Raw genomic sequence first — 16,833 nt, 5'->3', positions numbered from 1 at the left:
CAGCAGGTAAAAAACAGACATGCCAGCGTGTTTTGCCCACGGACACCACATGATCTGTAGAAAGTGGAAACACAATGACATGTGCAGATACACATTCATGTGAATGGGTCTACGTGTGTCAGTGTCTCTGGTACGTGTGGAAACGGTCACCGCATGTACTGACGTGTGAAAGAGCCCTTAGTATGTGTCCATGTGCGCTTGTTTTCTTGTGTGTAAGCGCGCTTCTGCATGTCTGTGTGCTCTTCGAAGATTTATTATATTTGGAGAGAGATGGGAGAGAAATTTTAGGAGACAGAATGGGGAGATGTGTGAAGAAACAGTATGGTGAACTAGGGGAGGGGTGGGAATGGGTGCGGGAACAGAATGGGGAAGGGATGTATAAGACAGTATGGAGAGCGGGGGAATAGTGTGAGGAGACAGTATGGAGGGAGAAAAGTGTAAGGTGACACAGCACAGAGACTAGGTAGTGTAGGGGAAGGTATAGAGATGCGGCAGTATGGGGGGGAACAGTGTGAGGGCACAGAAAGGAGGGAACGGTATGCTGAGGAGGGGGAGTGTGATGAAGGGGCACAGTATAGAGACTGGGCAGTATAGGGGGGACACCGTGTGAGAGGACAATGTGAAGAGGGGGCCCAGTATGGTAAGGAGAGGACAGTGTGGAGTGCAGGTACCATAAGGGGGGTAGAGTGTATGTCATGTTTTGTGCAGGGAGCATTGTAAGAGTTAGGTTTATTCAGGGGCTCAGTGTAGATATTTTTATTCAGGAGCATTATAATGACACTGCTATCTTTAAGGGCATCGTGTCGGGATGTGCTGCAGAAGACCGGAGAAGATGGAAGTCTGCAGAGACGAGCTGTGGATGAGAAAAGTCATCATGGAGACTGGACAAGAGGAAGAACAGAAAGAGAACGACTCTAATCAGAGAAGACGTCTCAGGTAAGATACCTGGATGTAAATGTTCATTTGTGATCCTGCCTGCGTCTCATCAGTACTGTGGTTCCTGTATGGTCCGCAGTCTGATGATGACTGATAACAACTCCCAGTATCTCTATTGTTAGTTACATACTGGGAGTTGTAGGTTTATGTGATACAAAGATATATGGGTCTGACCTGACATTACAAATGATGGTGGTGCAGATGATGTATTCATGTACTGATGTGTTTGTGCGCTTCTGCGTGTTTGTGCGCGTCTACGTATCTGGAATAATATGTATTTTGTAAGATGTGTGTATGTAAGAGTCCATTGTGGTGTAATAACATTCATATGCTTGAGGCACCTTTACTAAATCTATTAGGACTCACTCACATGTGTTAGGGAATTCCATTTGTCTTTCCACATTTAGGAACAGACAAGTGAAATTTGCTAACCTTGTCATAACCATAGGGTTGTACTTGTATGGAGCGGGTTCAGGAGCTGAGCCTGCTCCATACCAGGCAGATGTCGGCTGTGTTAGATAGCCGGCGTCTGCCTGTAACAGCAGTGATCAGAGCTCGCCTTGATTGCTGCTGTTTTGAGTATTTAAGTGTCCTTGTCAATCACTGACAGCGGCATTTAGGTAGCATGATGGCCGGTGCATGCAGTCACCTGTTCCCTTCAGCCCCCTGTGACGCAGTTGCAGATTGCTGATGGGTTGCCAGTAGTGCTGAGTGAGCGTGGTCGGATAAGGTGTTATCCCAGCATGCTCTTGTGTTATCCAGGTATCTTGTAGTGCTCTGCTAATATGCTCGAGTCCCTGCGGTAACATGTTTTGCGGCGGTAGACAGAAGCAACATATGCAGGGATTACCTAACAAACAGGCAATTCCTGCATGTGTTGCGTCTGTCTACCGCCGCAAAACATGCTACCCTGGGGACTCGAGCATATTAGCAGAGCACTTCAAGATACCTGGATAACACCCGAGCATGCTGGGATCACACCTTATCTGACCATTCTCGCTCAGCACTAGTTACCAGGTGCTGCTGCCATGTTAGTCGTTCAATGAAGCTCAGCCTGAGGTTGGCCTCCATGGAAGTGTCACAATCCAGGTGCCGGACGTTATTGCAGCACCCTCACTTTGTAGTTCGCAGTGACTGTAATGTCTCCCTCCTTGCACCGATCCTATGACAGGAAGTGAGTGGCGGCAGGGAGAATAAAACGTAATTTTCTCCGTGTAGCCAACGGTTTTCCATTAAGCCGTCTAGCCAGGCTTTAAACCCTATTTACCTGCAGATTACCCCTATATCTGCAGATAAATAGCGTTTTTCAAGCCAAGGTGACAAGTTACCATTAAAGGGACTCTGGCAGGACGGAATGACTGTTCGAACAAAGTCCTGCCGCTTGGTGCTCCACAGCGCAGCCAATCATGTAACTATAGTGCATTATAGACAAGCATAACAAGTAATAAAACCGTTTATGGTGGGCTGCAGTGTGGGCCCCTAGAGTCAGTTCCCCTGGTGGGCCCTAGGCACCCCAGTCCGACCCTGCCAAGGTCTCATTGGACAAAATGCCGCCATGATTGCTCTTATTACTTACGGGATTGGCTCTGTGTCGGCCCACGCTGTCTTAACATTTGGCCTGTAAATTAAATTAAATTTTCATTAGAAACAGAGATACATAGAAAATATCATCTAGTGTTTCTCCTAAATAAATGCAATGACTTAAAAAAAAATCTGTCAGTAGGATCGTCCCTCCTAAGCCATCTATATGGGAAGGTAAGTCACTGGAAGTTGAATATAATGATACCTTGATATCTGCGATCCGATGTCTTATTCCAGAAAAATCCACGTTTTTCTTGCCTCTCCGAAGTGGCCATGGAGCACTGGAAATGGTTTTTCTGATGGCCGCTTTGACTACCAAGGTTGAAGGTAGAGGGGCCAGTGTCTGTATTCAGTGCCCCATGGCCATATTGAAGCGGCATCGCTAATCAGACAAGACCAGGAGCTCAGAAAATTGTTCTTACTATAACCCTGGTGTAGGGGATCCCTAAGTCAATAACCCCCCCCCCCCAATATGTACGTCCATATTTTATATCCTACTCAGTCTCTGCCCAGTGATAACAAGTCATTCATTAGCTACTAAATCATATGCAGCCTATAATATCTGTATATGTCACTATCTCACTACTTACAGTGTGGTGGTCTCTGCGCTGCGGTCGTCTTCCTCCTCTTCTGTTAGAACTCTCCTGTTAGGTTTTTTCTAGTTTGCTGGTCACATGACCATTTTTGCCTATTTAATCCGGCTCCGCCCTCCTGGCCTTGCTGGACTGCATTGTATTTACTACTCTTGAGCTAGCTTGGTGCTCTGTTACCGTTCTCTGTTAGTTTTGCTAGGTCTTTGGACCTCTATGTTCTTTGTTGTGTGTTTGTCTTTGACTGCTACAATTTCTGCTAGGAGGTGTCCAACTTTATCCCAGTCCCTAGTTCTTGTAGGGATCCCTCCCTTGCATCTATAGGTCTTCGTACAGATTAGCCGAGGACTTCAGCGGGTCTGATCGCAGGATCAGGTTCCCCGTTACATCGTAGGGATCCAGTTTAGTTCTATTGTAGGGACAGATCTCCTGTCTTTCCTTAGTACTTGTAGCAGATCATAACAGTAAGTCCAGCCCAAAAAAATTCTCTAAGGAAAGACCTCCAGTTTCCATCATGGTCTCGGTTCAAGATTTGGCTCAACGCTTGCAGGGACTCTCTCTGGAGGTGGCCGAGCTCCAACAACACGTGAGTAGCTGTTCTGGAGCACATTTGGTAGAGCCAAAGGTACGTCTGCCTGATCTATTTTTTGGTGAACAACAAGATTTTTTTTCTTTTAAAAATGCTTGTTTATTGTATTTTCGTTTAAGACCCGGATCCTCTGGTGATGAATCACAGCGAATAGGGTTCATAATGTCACTTTTGCGCAAGGATCCTCAGGGATGGGCTTTTTCTCTCCAACCTAGTGATCCGTGCTTTAGATCAGTGGATAGTTTTTTTTCTGCTTTGGGTTTGTTGTACGATGATCCTGATCGTGTCTCATCTGCTGAGTCTGAATTGAGACTTTTGAGGCAGGGATCAGGTAATGTGGAAAAGTATTGTTCTCACTTCCGTCGGTGGTCTGCCCAGGTGGGGTGGAACGATTCAGCTTTGAAAAGCTTGTTTCTTGCAGGGCTAGGTGAAAGGGTTAAGGATTTGCTGATTGCTTATCCCACACCTGGAAACTTGCAGGAGGCAATGCAATTAGCTATACGGGTGGACAGGAGACTGCGTGCAAGGGTTAATGAGAGCAAATCCTCTGCTATGTCAGCTCCGAGTCCTGAGAGGGTCTGTGCTGACAAAGGAGAGCCGATGGAGATTGGGGCGATGACACCCCGCTCTCAGGAAAGAGACCGCAGGCTTTCTGAAGGTTTGTGCTTCTATTGCGGAAATTCTGGTCATTTTATTAAGAACTGTGCGCTTCGTATGAACAAAGAAAAAAAAATGGTCAGTTATGCACGTATAGCCTGCTTAAATACAAAGGGAGTATTCCTATCTGCTACTACCGCTGCTCAGGAAGAATTAATTGAATTTCGGGTATTTGTGGATTGTGGTTCTACTCTGAATGTGATTGATGGGGGATTCTTGGAAAAACTTACATTTAAACCTAAACCTTTGTCATCCCCTATTGCTGTGGTTTCTGTTGATGGCTCTCCCTTGAAGAGTGTTACTCACAAGGTCTGTGAATTTCCCCTCACTATTAATGGTGTTCATCAAGAGAATTTGGATTTGGTAGTATTGAATAATTTGCCTTCTCCAGTAATATTGGGGTTGCCCTGGTTAAAATTGCATAATCCTGTACTGGATTGGTCTACCAATGAAATTAAGTCCTGGAGCCCTAAATGTTATGACAAGTGTTGTAACGGACGTATTGCTGCGGTGGAAAAAGGGGAATTACCTGTACCTATTCAGGATTTTTGGAGAGTTTTTTCTGAGGAGGAGTCACAAATTTTGCCTCCCCATAGAGACTATGATTGTACCATTGAATTTGTCCCTGGAGCGACTCTTCCTAAAAGTCGTTTATTTAATCTTACTATTCCTGAGAGAAAGGCTTTGGAGGAATACATACAGACAAGCTTGGCCGCCGGTCACATTAGGCCTTCCAAGTCTCCTGTGGCTGTTGGATTTTTTTTTGTTAAAAAAAAAGATGGCGGTTTACGTCCTTGTCTGGACTTTCGTGAGATTAATAAAATTACTGTACGCAATCCTTACCCACTGCCATTGATTCCTGATTTGTTTAACCAGTTAGTGGGGGCCAAGTGGTTCTCTAAAATTGATCTCCGGGGGGCATACAATTTGTGGCACATGAAGGAGGGTGATGAATGGAAGACTGCTTTTAACACTCCTGTGGGTCATTTTGAGAATCTGGTTATGCCTTTTGGTCTTACCAATGCTCCAGCATTTTTTCAGAATCTTATTAATGACATCCTTAGACCTTTGATCGGCAAAAATGTGGTTGTGTATTTGGATGACATTCTGATTTATTCGCCTGATCTGGAGTCTCATTGGCGGAGCGTACGTGAGGTTTTACAGTTATTAATGGACAATTCGCTTTTTGCTAAGCTGGAGAAATGTGAGTTCGCTGTACAGAGAATTAGTTTTTTGGGTTACATTATCTCCAGCGAGGGCTTTGAGATGTACCTGGTAAAAGTTCAAGCTGTGCAGGAATGGCCTAGGCCTATTGGTTTGAAATCGATACAGAGGTTTTTGGGTTTCGCCAATTATTACAGAAAATTCATAAAAAAAATTTCTATTATTGTCAAACCGCTGACCGATCTCACTAGGAAAGGTGCTAATGCGGTTCAGTGGACTTCTGAGGCCATTGAAGCTTTTGTGTTTCTTAAGGAGAGGTTGAGCTCTGCTCCCATCCTTATGCAGCCTGATGTGACTAAGCCGTTTTTGGTTGAGGTTGATGCTTCTTCTGTGGGGGTTGGTGCGGTGTTGTCTCAGGAAAGCAAGGATGGAGTACATCCCTGTGCCTTTTTTTCAAAAAAACTTTCTGAGACTGAACTTAATTACGATATTGGTAATCGGGAATTGCTGGCTATTAAACTCGCATTTGAACACTGGCGTCATCTCTTGGAAGGTGCTGAATTTCCCATTCAGGTTTTCACTGATCATAAAAATCTGATCTATCTTGATGCTGCCAAGCGCTTGAATGCCCGTCAGGCTAGGTGGGCACTTTTTTTCTCGCGGTTTAATTTTTCTGTTACTTACATCCCGGGTACCAAGAATGTTAAAGAGGATGCTTTGTCTCGCAGCTTTTCTCCCATGGTCAGTGCTGAGGAGGAGGAGGAGAGCATTTTACAAGAAGGTGTTGTGATTGCTGCTTTGGACTCCGTTTTGGAAGATGAGATTCTTAAAGTACAGGAGAATGCTCCATCTAACACTCCCCATGGGAGGTTGTTTGTGCCTAGGACCTTTAGGAGAGATTTGTTTGTTGAGTGTCATGAGTCTCGGTTGGCAGGTCATCCAGGAATTTCTGAGACCAAGAGACTTGTGGGTCGCAGTTTTTGGTGGCCTGGATGGCAGAAGGAAGTCATTAAGTGGGTGCGTCAATGTACTGTGTGTGCTAGATCTAAGTCTTCGCATGCTCCTGCTGCGGGGTTGCTTTGCCCTCTGGAGGTTCCTAGTGCACCTTGGACACATCTGGCTATGGACTTTATTACTGACTTTCCCCCCTCTGAAGGTTTCACGGTCATCTGGGTGGTCGTGGACCGTTTTAGCAAGATGTGTCACTTGGTTCCCTTCATCAAACTGCCTTGCGCTAAGACACTCGCTAAGGCCTTTGTCAAGGAAATTGTCAGACTACATGGCGTTCCTACTGACATTGTTTCTGATAGGGGACCTCAGTTCGTGGCTCGTTTTTGGCGTGCCTTTTGTGACAGGTTGGGAGTTCATTTGTCGTTTTCATCCGGATATCATCCTGAGTCTAATGGCCAGACAGAAAGAAAGAACCAGGATGTTGAGCAGTTCTTGCGTTGATTTGTGGCAGACAATCAAGAGGGGTGGTCTGAGTTTCTGCCACTTGCTGAATTTGCTCTTAACAACCATACATCCTCTTCTGCTGGGTGTTCGCCTTTTTTTTGTTGTACTGGGAGACATCCGTCTTTTGGGTCATTGTCCAAATTGGTATCGGCTGTGCCGGAGGAGGAGAGTTTTTCCGGTGATTTGGAGAGAGTTTGGACGGATGTGCGTGATGATCTTCAGGAGGCTAAAAAAAAATCTAAGAGGTACTTTGATAGGAAACGGCAAGAGGTTTCGTTTGCTATTGGTGACATGGTTTGGTTGTCCTCTAAGAATCTGCTATTGAGGATTCCTTCGAAAAAATTGGGTCCCAAGTTTGTAGGGCCCTTTAAGGTGCTTCAGATAGTTAACCAATCTGCTGTTAGGTTGGAGGTTCCTAGGAAGATTAATCCGGTGTTTCATGTTTCTCTGTTGAAAAAAGCTGATGTGTCGGTTGGTGACGCCTCTGCCACTGTTCCTCCGGTGGTGGAGGACGGGGAATATGAAATTTCCCGCATCCTAAATTCTAAACGGTATAGAGGGAGTTTGCAGTATCTCGTCGCATGGAAGGGTTTCGGACCCGAGGTTAACTCATGGGTGAGGGCGGATGATGTTTCTGCTTCCAGACTTGTCAGAGCGTTTCACAGGAGGTTTCCTGATAAGCCCGGTCCTAGGGGATCCGGAGGATCCTCTTAGAAGAGGGGGTACTGTTAGAACTCTCCTGTTAGGTTTTTTCTAGTTTGCTGGTCACATGACCATTTTTGCCTATTTAATCCGGCTCCGCCCTCCTGGCCTTGATGGACTTCATTGTATTTACTACTCTTGAGCTAGCTTGGTGCTCTGTTACCGTTCTCTGTTAGTTTTGCTAGGTCTTCGGACCTCTATGTTCTTTGTTGTGTGTTTGTCTTTGACTGCTACAATTTCTGCTAGGAGGTGTCCAACTTTATCCCAGTCCCTAGTTCTTGTAGGGATCCCTCCCTTGCATCTATAGGTCTTCGTACAGATTAGCCGAGGACTTTAGCGGGTCTGATCGCAGGATCAGGTTCCCCGTTACATCGTAGGGATCCAGTTTAGTTCTATTGTAGGGACAGATCTCCTGTCTTTCCTTAGTACTTGTAGCAGATCATAACATCTTCCTCACTACTGGACACATAACATAGACTATATGTAGTAACGCTCTTATAACTGACCACTGTTGTATTTGCTCTTTTACGGGGAGTGTTAATGTGGGTTCATGCAATGCAATCATGGTACATTTTTTCGGATAAATCCACCGTTCATGAATAGGTGTAAGATTTTTTTGACAAATTCCGAACATTACAGGACTGCGCACAGTACTGCACGGCTCCAGCAGGTGGCGCTTTTAAGAGTAAGAGGACTGCGTGTTGTGTAGTAAATAGTGATACAGGTCAGCGCAATAATGACATCACACCGGTCTGTGTCTGCAGTTAGTAGGAGTTAGGACGTAAGACAGAGGTCCCCTTTCTGACTTTGAGAGCCACATTCAGCTATGAGAGAGGGTCATGAGCCACATCCAGCTCCTGCAGACAGCCGCGAGCCACACATCATGGCCTGCGAGCCACATGTGGCTCTCGACCTACAGGTTGGTGACCCCTGGCGTAAGACAAAACACTACAGCAGCCGTCTCCTTCTCAGTCCATAGAGGGCAGCACAAGTACAATGCCTAAGTCAGTCATCATGAGCTTAAGGTGATTAAATGAGGACATTCGGGCACCGAATAGAAATAAATGGGATAATTAATGGGGGTATAATAGCCAAATGGGCACAAAAATCATTGCCTCCTTAGTGCCCACATGTCATTCATTCTTGCTTTTTTAAAGGTAATCTATCAGTAGAATTAACCCTCCTGAGTCGTCTATATGGGCATGTAGGTCATAGGACGCTGAATAAAATGATACCTTGATATCTGCTATCCGATGTCTTTTGGAAGAGTAAGATGGCCGTATAATGCTGACGAGGATCGCAACACAATGCTCAGACTAGCCAGTGGCTCTCCCAACCTGAGCATAACAGCAGTATAGAAATACATGATATCAAGCTCGGGTGGGAAATCTGCCGGCCAGTCCGACCATTGTGTTGTGATCCTCGTCCAAATTATACGGCTGTCTGACTCTTCCTTTATTCCAGAGAAAACTTTCTTTGACCTGTATGCCCATATAGACGGCTTAGGAAGGTTGATGCTACTGACAGATTCCCTGTAATACTCTTCTGTGCCATTTAGGTGCTATATGAGCAATAAACTGGGAATTATCTTCACCAAGAGGGTGCCAAAGGGCCAAACGGGGCATGTAGGAGGTGATGAATTCTGTGACCATATTTCGTTTATTGATCCTTCTGTGTATTTTTGTTCATGCCCCTATTTCTTCCAAAATAGCATACATTGAACCCTTTACATGGGTAGAGCTAGAGCCGAGTATATGATGTTCCTCCATCTCTACCCAGTCATAATCAGTCATTTATCAGTTACTAATAAACATCTAAAATTGTATACATCCCATAATATCTGTATATGTCACTAATCATTATCTCTCTACTTACAGTCCGGTGTTATATCCGGTTTCATCCTCCTCTCCTATCACTATTATACAATCCACGTTCACTTCTCCATCCTCTTCCTCACTACTGGACACATAACATAGACTATATGTTGTAACTGTCCCATAAATGACCATTATAGTAATTACTCCTTTATAAGCGAGTGATAGAGTAAGTTCATACAATGTAATGATGGGAATTTCTTACAGTGACTTTCCAAACTGCAGAACCAAAGCATTTAATAAATGAATTTGGAAAAACGTAGTACCCATGGGAACACAATGATGACATCACGCCGGTCTGTATCTGGTGACTGGAGTCAGGGCATAAGACCACGGCAGCCTTCTCCTTCTCCGGCACCAGGGCAGAGAGGCTGCACAAGTCCAAATCTCTAGTCATTCATTTTAGGTTTAGGTGCCTAGATGACAGAGACAGTGATCACCGGTTTCTCAGGTTGTCTACCAGTTAGGTTTCATTGCAGCAGTTGGAAGACCTCCATTTCCCTGCACCACCTATCAGCGCCTCTACCTTCATCTTTATTAGTCACAGTGGCCCTCATTTCAACTGTCCTCAATCCCCAATGGCCAAATTGTGGCTTCATTGCTCAGTGAAGACCAGGGGCTCAGAACATTGTGTTTACTACAACCCTGGTGTAGGGGCCCCCTAAATCATTAGCCCCCAATAAGCCTCTGATACTCAGGTATATGTACAGCCATGTTTTACATCCTCCTTAGTCTATACCCAGTTATAACAAGTCATTCCCCATTTACTATTAAATATCTACAATCATATACAATCTATAATATCTGTATATGTCACCGTCTCTCTACTTAGAGTCCGATGTTCTTTTTTCCGCCATTTTCCTCTCCTCTCTCTGATGTTACACGTTCTATAATCACTTCTCCCTCTTCTATCTCACTATTGGACACATAACATAGACCAAATTCAGGTGTTTTTTATTTGCAGTGTTTTTATAATTGAATTCATAAAACAAAGCAAAAAAGCAACGTGCAGAGTTCTGCACATTTTTAGTAGATGTCCCATCCCATCGCCGGAACACTGCATCTTGTATAGTAAATAGTTTATTGCTGCTTCTGTGACCTTCCGTTCATTATCCCCATTCTCACCAATTGACATTCATTATCCTTTTCACAGAACTACAGCCGCGTCAGCCATAGGGACTGAAATAAAGAAAGCAAGTTGGCCTGAGAGGATGTGGAGGGAAAGAGAGACATGTGCAGGAAGAGAGCTGCACAAGTCTCTCTCTCCTGCTCGACAATGATCGGTGCAGGACAGAAAGCTGGAGGTTACCTGGAAAGGTCCTAATCAGCTCTAGGTCCCTCCCTGATGTTACTTACTTGAATTTTATAGAATGGAGGAATAGAAATGGGTCACAACTTTATAGACAGTAGAGAAATGCTCTTGAATAAAGAATCTGACCTCAATGGTCTTTTGTTTTTGGCTCCTCCATCAGTTTTCATTATGTATATGCAGCCATATTTTATACCAAGTGACTGAAAGTGCCATAAATATAAGTATACAATGTTCTATATTGTAAGTATATATCACCTATTATATATGTAGTCTCACACTCTCCACTTACCTAATCACACTACAATTCTCACTCTTCCAAGTTGTTTTCTCTTCTTCCTCGCTCTCATTTTCCTCACTATCAAACACATAAAATAAGTCATATAAATCATATATAATCTACTTTGACATTCATAGGACACAGAGTTATATGAAGAGTGGGGAAGTATAGTTAACTCCTTATCGAGGGCACAATATCTCTGTATGGCGTGGGCTCAAGCGTTGAGTCTGCTCCCTGCAGCGCCGGTGATGGCTCTGTTACATTGCTGCCACTCAACAGTAACTGATGCAATCGGAGCTAGCCGTGATTGCATTAGTTTAACCCTTTAAATGCTGCTGTGAAGTATGACAGCAGTGTTAAAAAGGGTCTTTAACACAGCGGCTGTCACTTTGCATGGTCATCTGGCCCCCACGCAAGGGGATCGTAGGGTGCCAATTGGTTATTATTGCAGCTAGGGGTCTACTGGATGCCTCCGTGTCTACCATGTGTTATCTCCTACGAAGCCCAGCCTGGACCTTCTGTACCCATAACAAATCATTCGTTAAACATCTAAAATCATATACAGCCAATAATATCTATGTATCTTACTGTCTCGCTACTTACAGTCCGATGTTATCCTCTTTGTTGTCTTCCTCTTTCACTATCACTTCATTATAGATGTAATCTCCTCCTTCCTCTTCCTCTCTACTAAACACATAACATAACTCTTTATCAATGAGGGTTAAAGAGGGTCCACGCATTGCAATCATGGTGCATTTTTGCAATGGTTTCCAAAATCATTGCAAAACTGCAGTGTTTTTACTGTGATTTTGGAAAACCTGGTAAGAAATATACTGTGATCAAAGCAATTAACACATCCTAGTGAAGATAATTAGACCATTCATTTACAGAGGAGATTTTACTGATGAATTTAGAATTTTCCAGGAGAGAGTTGGGCACAGCCCCAGTAGGTGGCACTACTAAGAGCACTGCGGATTGTACAGTAAATAGTAGTACAGTTCAGCACAATTATTACATCACCCTGGTCAGTATCCGCAGTCAGGAGTTAGGACGTAAAATGGAAAACTACAGCAGCCTTCTCCTTCTATGGCAGTGGGGCAAAGGGGCTGCATTAATACAAAAGTCGGAAGCTGAGTCACTTCTCATGGACAAGCCTTGAGTCGGGGTAGCCAAGGAGTCCAAGGTCTAGAGCTAGGAGAGTACGTCATAAACAGAGGGAAGAGACGAAGGCAAAGTCAGGTAATGGTCCGAGGTCAGAATACCAGGAAGATAGCGGATCAAAGCAAAAAGTGTTAATACAAACGAGTAGTCAATAGGAAAGTCCAGGGTCCGTCAACAAAACATCAGAAAGTCAGAATGCTGAGAACAAGGCACAGAGGAACAAGCCACGCAGAGCAGAATGCTACGAATGGCAGCTAGCTGGGCCAGACAGCTCAGTTAAGTAGCTAAGTAATCACTGAAACACCTGAAGGGATCACAGCACCTCCCAGGAGCTGTAAAGCACTGCATAAACAGCTCAGCTCGCCCCTGCATCACACTGGCTGACCGAATTGTCAATCACTGCACAGACAGCTCAGCACGCTACTGTACCAGATTGGATGACCGAGCTGTCAATCACTGCATCCAAAATATAATGAACGGTGATATTGTGACACTAAGAGAATATAAATAGATGGCCTCCTTAATGTCCACTTGTCACTTGTTCATTTCTTAGCGCTCTTCTGTGCCATTTGGATGCCAAAGGAGCAATAAATTGTAAATAGGCCAAGTAGACACTGAACAGAATGATACTAAAGGGGTAAATGTGCACTTAGGAGACATTGAATTCAATGGCCATTTTCCATTCCTTGTCCCTTTTATGTCATTCTCTTTATTATCTCCTTTCTGACATATATTTACCCCTTTAGACAGACAACTGCAGGATGTGGGGCAGTAATTCTGTAATGGAAACCAATGCGTTACATCACAGAGAGGCATTAAATGAGCAATGGATTAACCCTTGAAACTTGAGAATTCTCTGCCTCTTTTCTGAACCAAAAAGTGTTAGAAATTCTTTCAAAGTTAGCTTCTCACACAGATCTAAAAATATATACTACTAGCTTTTACCCGCGGCTTCGCTCGCGTGGAATTTGGTCTGCCACATTAAGTTTCGTGACAGATCATTATAATAGTAAAAAAAAATAATCTTAATAGTAAAAAAAAATAATTTTAATAGTAAAAAAAAATAATCTTATTTAGTTACTCGTACATCCAAAATTTCAGATGTCTAACTTCAAAACTGACGGATTCCATACAATCTTTGAACCCCTATAATATGAAGAGGGAAACTCTTGAGGGTGGAATTATCAAAATTCCTTTCTTAGTGCTCATTTAAGCTATAATAGAACCTATCTGCAAATTTGAAGATGCTAAGTTCAGTGGTTTCGGCTGTGCGTTGACCGCTAGGTGTGTCAGTCAATCAGGTTTACAGTTTTATATAATCTTCGCCTGTATGGTGTGTTTATAAAAAGTAGCCCTATGTCCTTCCCCAGGCTTGAAATTATCCATATCAAATTTCATCACAAACGGATTACTAAACACTGATTAATAAACAGGACGGACTGAAGTTACTTGCGTTTAATATTGTTCGTGTTAGTAAAGAATTAGTATGTAATTGGAATAATGGACATCTGCAGGTAATTTATCTATGTGTTTTTACTGCAATATACTCCTGTAAACTATGTTATTTGATTTCTTTTGTTCAGCGAAAATATGTAGATTTTGCGATTTAGAAACACGTGAGCAAGCTACGTATAGCTGACCGTGGGAAAAACAGGGCGTGCCTAAATGTATCCCCGCTACCTTCAAAGTTTGCCCTTGCGATTTATTGATGGTCATTGAAAATGCAACTTTAAGTGGGAACTGCAAACGTTTGAAATTAAAGGGTAAGTTATTGGGTATTATTGGGATGCGTGGTATAAGAATATTTTCACCCTTAGCTTCTCCAGTTAAAATTGTGGCCTTTACAATTTGCCTGCCTAGTTCAGTGACTCGCAATCTAGTGCCATTACATAATCTCGGGGCGTCCAAGTTGCGCATTAATAAAACCGGTATACCGACCTTTAATTCGAGCTTATGAGATGGGACCCCGGATAGCTCCAAAGAGTTAAGAAACTCCACGGGGTAGCTCGTACAGTCTTCAGATGACATGACTGTGTCGATGGAGTTGTAGGTTGTTGCATCGCTGGTTACTTGGTCCAAGATAATTTTATTGATTTTCACAACTGTTTCATTTCTTGGTGCTAGTATAGTTCTTTCACATAGCCAATTTTCATCGTGGATGTTTTGTTGCAAATTTGGAAAAACTTGAGCAATAAGTGCGTCTTCCAAATCCACAACATGACAAAATTGGTTAGTGAGTAGAACCATACCTTCTTCGTCAGTTTCGATTCGACCTTCACCGATCTCGAGCAGTTTCTCAGCGTACGCGCCCGACTCTAGATCACTGAATAACTGGACACGCATGTTGGTGGTGAGGTGCAGCTTTTCAACTTTGGTCCATAAATATGAGGATTTCAGACATGCGTTAATTTCGTCTGCTGCAGTGCCTCGCTCGATGACAGGCAAAGTTTGCCTAAAGTCCCCAGCCAATAAAACAACCACACCACCCATTATTGTTTGTTTACTGTGTAAGTCTTGTAGACAACGATCAAGAGCTTCGATGGCGCGTTTGTGTGACATTGTGCACTCGTCCCACACGATTAGTTTGCACTGTTGCAACAGGAGGCCACTGGCGCTGCTCTTGCTGATATTACACGATGGAGTTTCTTCGTTCACCAGATTAAGAGGTAATTTAAAGACTGAATGTGCCGTCCGTCCACCGCTTAGCAATGTTGCAGCAATTCCAGAGGAAGCCACAGCTAATGCAACGTTATGACCGCTACGAATTTTTGCTAAAAGTAAATTAAGCAAGAAAGTTTTTCCTGTACCACCCGGGGCATCAAGGAAAAAAAGTCCGCCTTCACCATTCTCAACTCGTCCTACTATTTTGTGATAAATCTCTCTTTGATCAGGTAGCAAACGTGGCTCAGTTTCGCAAACGTGAGCGTCTAACTGGTTGGTATCATAGCTTAGCTCTTTTATCAACTCGTTCGACAGCTCTCCTCTACGCTGCAGTGAGGGTAGACCAAAATCGGACAATTTCTTTCCAGAAATTATTAATATTTTGTCCTCGATAAGCCCCAATGCCTCATTGAAACAGAGATCATCGTTAACGTGATCCATTTTTTCCAATCTGTGCATGATATCCTCTGATAACGCAGTTTTATACTTGTGCCAGAGTTGTAGAGGATTGGATAAGCCGCAAGTGCATATCAATATGGCAAACAGCTCTCTTATTTGCGCCGGGGAGCGACATAGCACGGCCTCTTCTAAGGTGGTATCCCAGTGGTTATCATCTTCCAACAACCCCATCTTCTCACACACCTGCCAAAAAGTTGCAAGTTCTTGACCTTCAAATGTTTTTAAATCCGAGAAGTTGGTTGGACCCCTTATTACATTCAGCAGCATAGGCAAGCAATAACATTCAAAATTGCTAACGTGCACCGTGTAAATGCGACCTAGAGCGTCTCCTCCCTTCACACCTGGCCAGCCATCGACAGGTGTTCCTTGTAAACGACGTTTCCATTGCTTCCGTGCCACATTCCAAGTATAGTAGCGAGGCACGTCAATGTAAAGTAATGTTTTTGCAAACGTATCACTTTGGCACAACAGGAAAAATGCAGTTAGTGTAGTTTTAGGTGGTGCTTCTAATCTCTCTCTAAAATTATTTTCCGTAAAGTAAACCCTCTCGCCATTCGGTAAATGAATCGCGAGATGAGTGACGGTTGGGTGTCTCTCATGCAGAGGCAGACCTAAGATCCGCCACGCTGCTTCGTTACTACTAACATATCGGCCGGTTCTAAAGGTCTGCACCCCATCTCTTGGGTCAATGTTAACATTCCCTTGCTGACGGATGTTAAAAATAGCCTGGTCGCTACCCTTATTAATATATTTACAAATATATTTTATCGCCTGTACCGTAATACAGGACTCTACATTTAAATGAGAATTAAAATTTTTTGATAAGAGTGGAGAATATGGGACCACCCAGCTATTGTCCACCAATATTTCCTGTGTTCCTCTACGGGTTTTTATAATCGTCGTGCGTCCACCATTCTCTGGTGCTCTGCGCCTGTACAAAGGATAACCTTTGTCATTGGTTTGAGTATCTTTTAAAAGCTTCCTCGGATATTTTTTGGTACATTTTCCTTCCTTCATGCATGGCGATGAAGAATTGAATGTACCACATGGCCCGTGAATCATATTCTTTGTCACTGTATCATAGAGCTTTTGATCGGTTTCTGGGTTTGGTATCTCAGCACATATGATTTCGCAATTTGGTTCGGATGCAATTTTTCCTTTAACCACAGCAGTAAGTGCACATGAGGCAAACCTCGCTTTTGCCACTCGATCGAGTACATGAAGCATTGCATATCACCAAATATGTTACCTTTTGTAAGTAGAGCTACCAACTTCTGTACTTTTATTCTAAATACTCGAGCTGTTAAGTCATGTCTGTCCGTTGAATTTTGACCAGCCATAAGCTCTTTGGTGATTTCAGGCCAAGCGGGGTTGCAAGTCATTGTAATAAATAAATCAGGCCTAACATAATTACG

At 43.5% G+C, this 16,833-nt stretch overlaps 1 long non-coding RNA gene across 1 annotated transcript; it reads right to left on the bottom strand.

The window, feature by feature from the left end:
- Positions 1-2,511: 2,511 nt before the first annotated feature.
- LOC141264206 (uncharacterized) lies at positions 2,512-11,782 on the bottom strand. Its single transcript, XR_012319827.1, has 3 exons — positions 11,741-11,782; positions 11,150-11,215; positions 2,512-2,554 (listed from the first exon to the last, which is right to left on the bottom strand). It is a non-coding gene; the product is annotated as an uncharacterized lncRNA (long non-coding RNA).
- Positions 11,783-16,833: the final 5,051 nt, after the last annotated feature.

The sequence above is a fragment of the Phyllobates terribilis genome, unplaced genomic scaffold (genome assembly GCF_046119375.1).
Source record: "Phyllobates terribilis strain yellow unplaced genomic scaffold, ASM4611937v1 Scaffold_4__5_contigs__length_816908805, whole genome shotgun sequence".
NCBI lineage: Eukaryota > Metazoa > Chordata > Amphibia > Anura > Dendrobatidae > Phyllobates > Phyllobates terribilis.
This window is presented reverse-complemented; position numbering and strand designations above follow the sequence as displayed.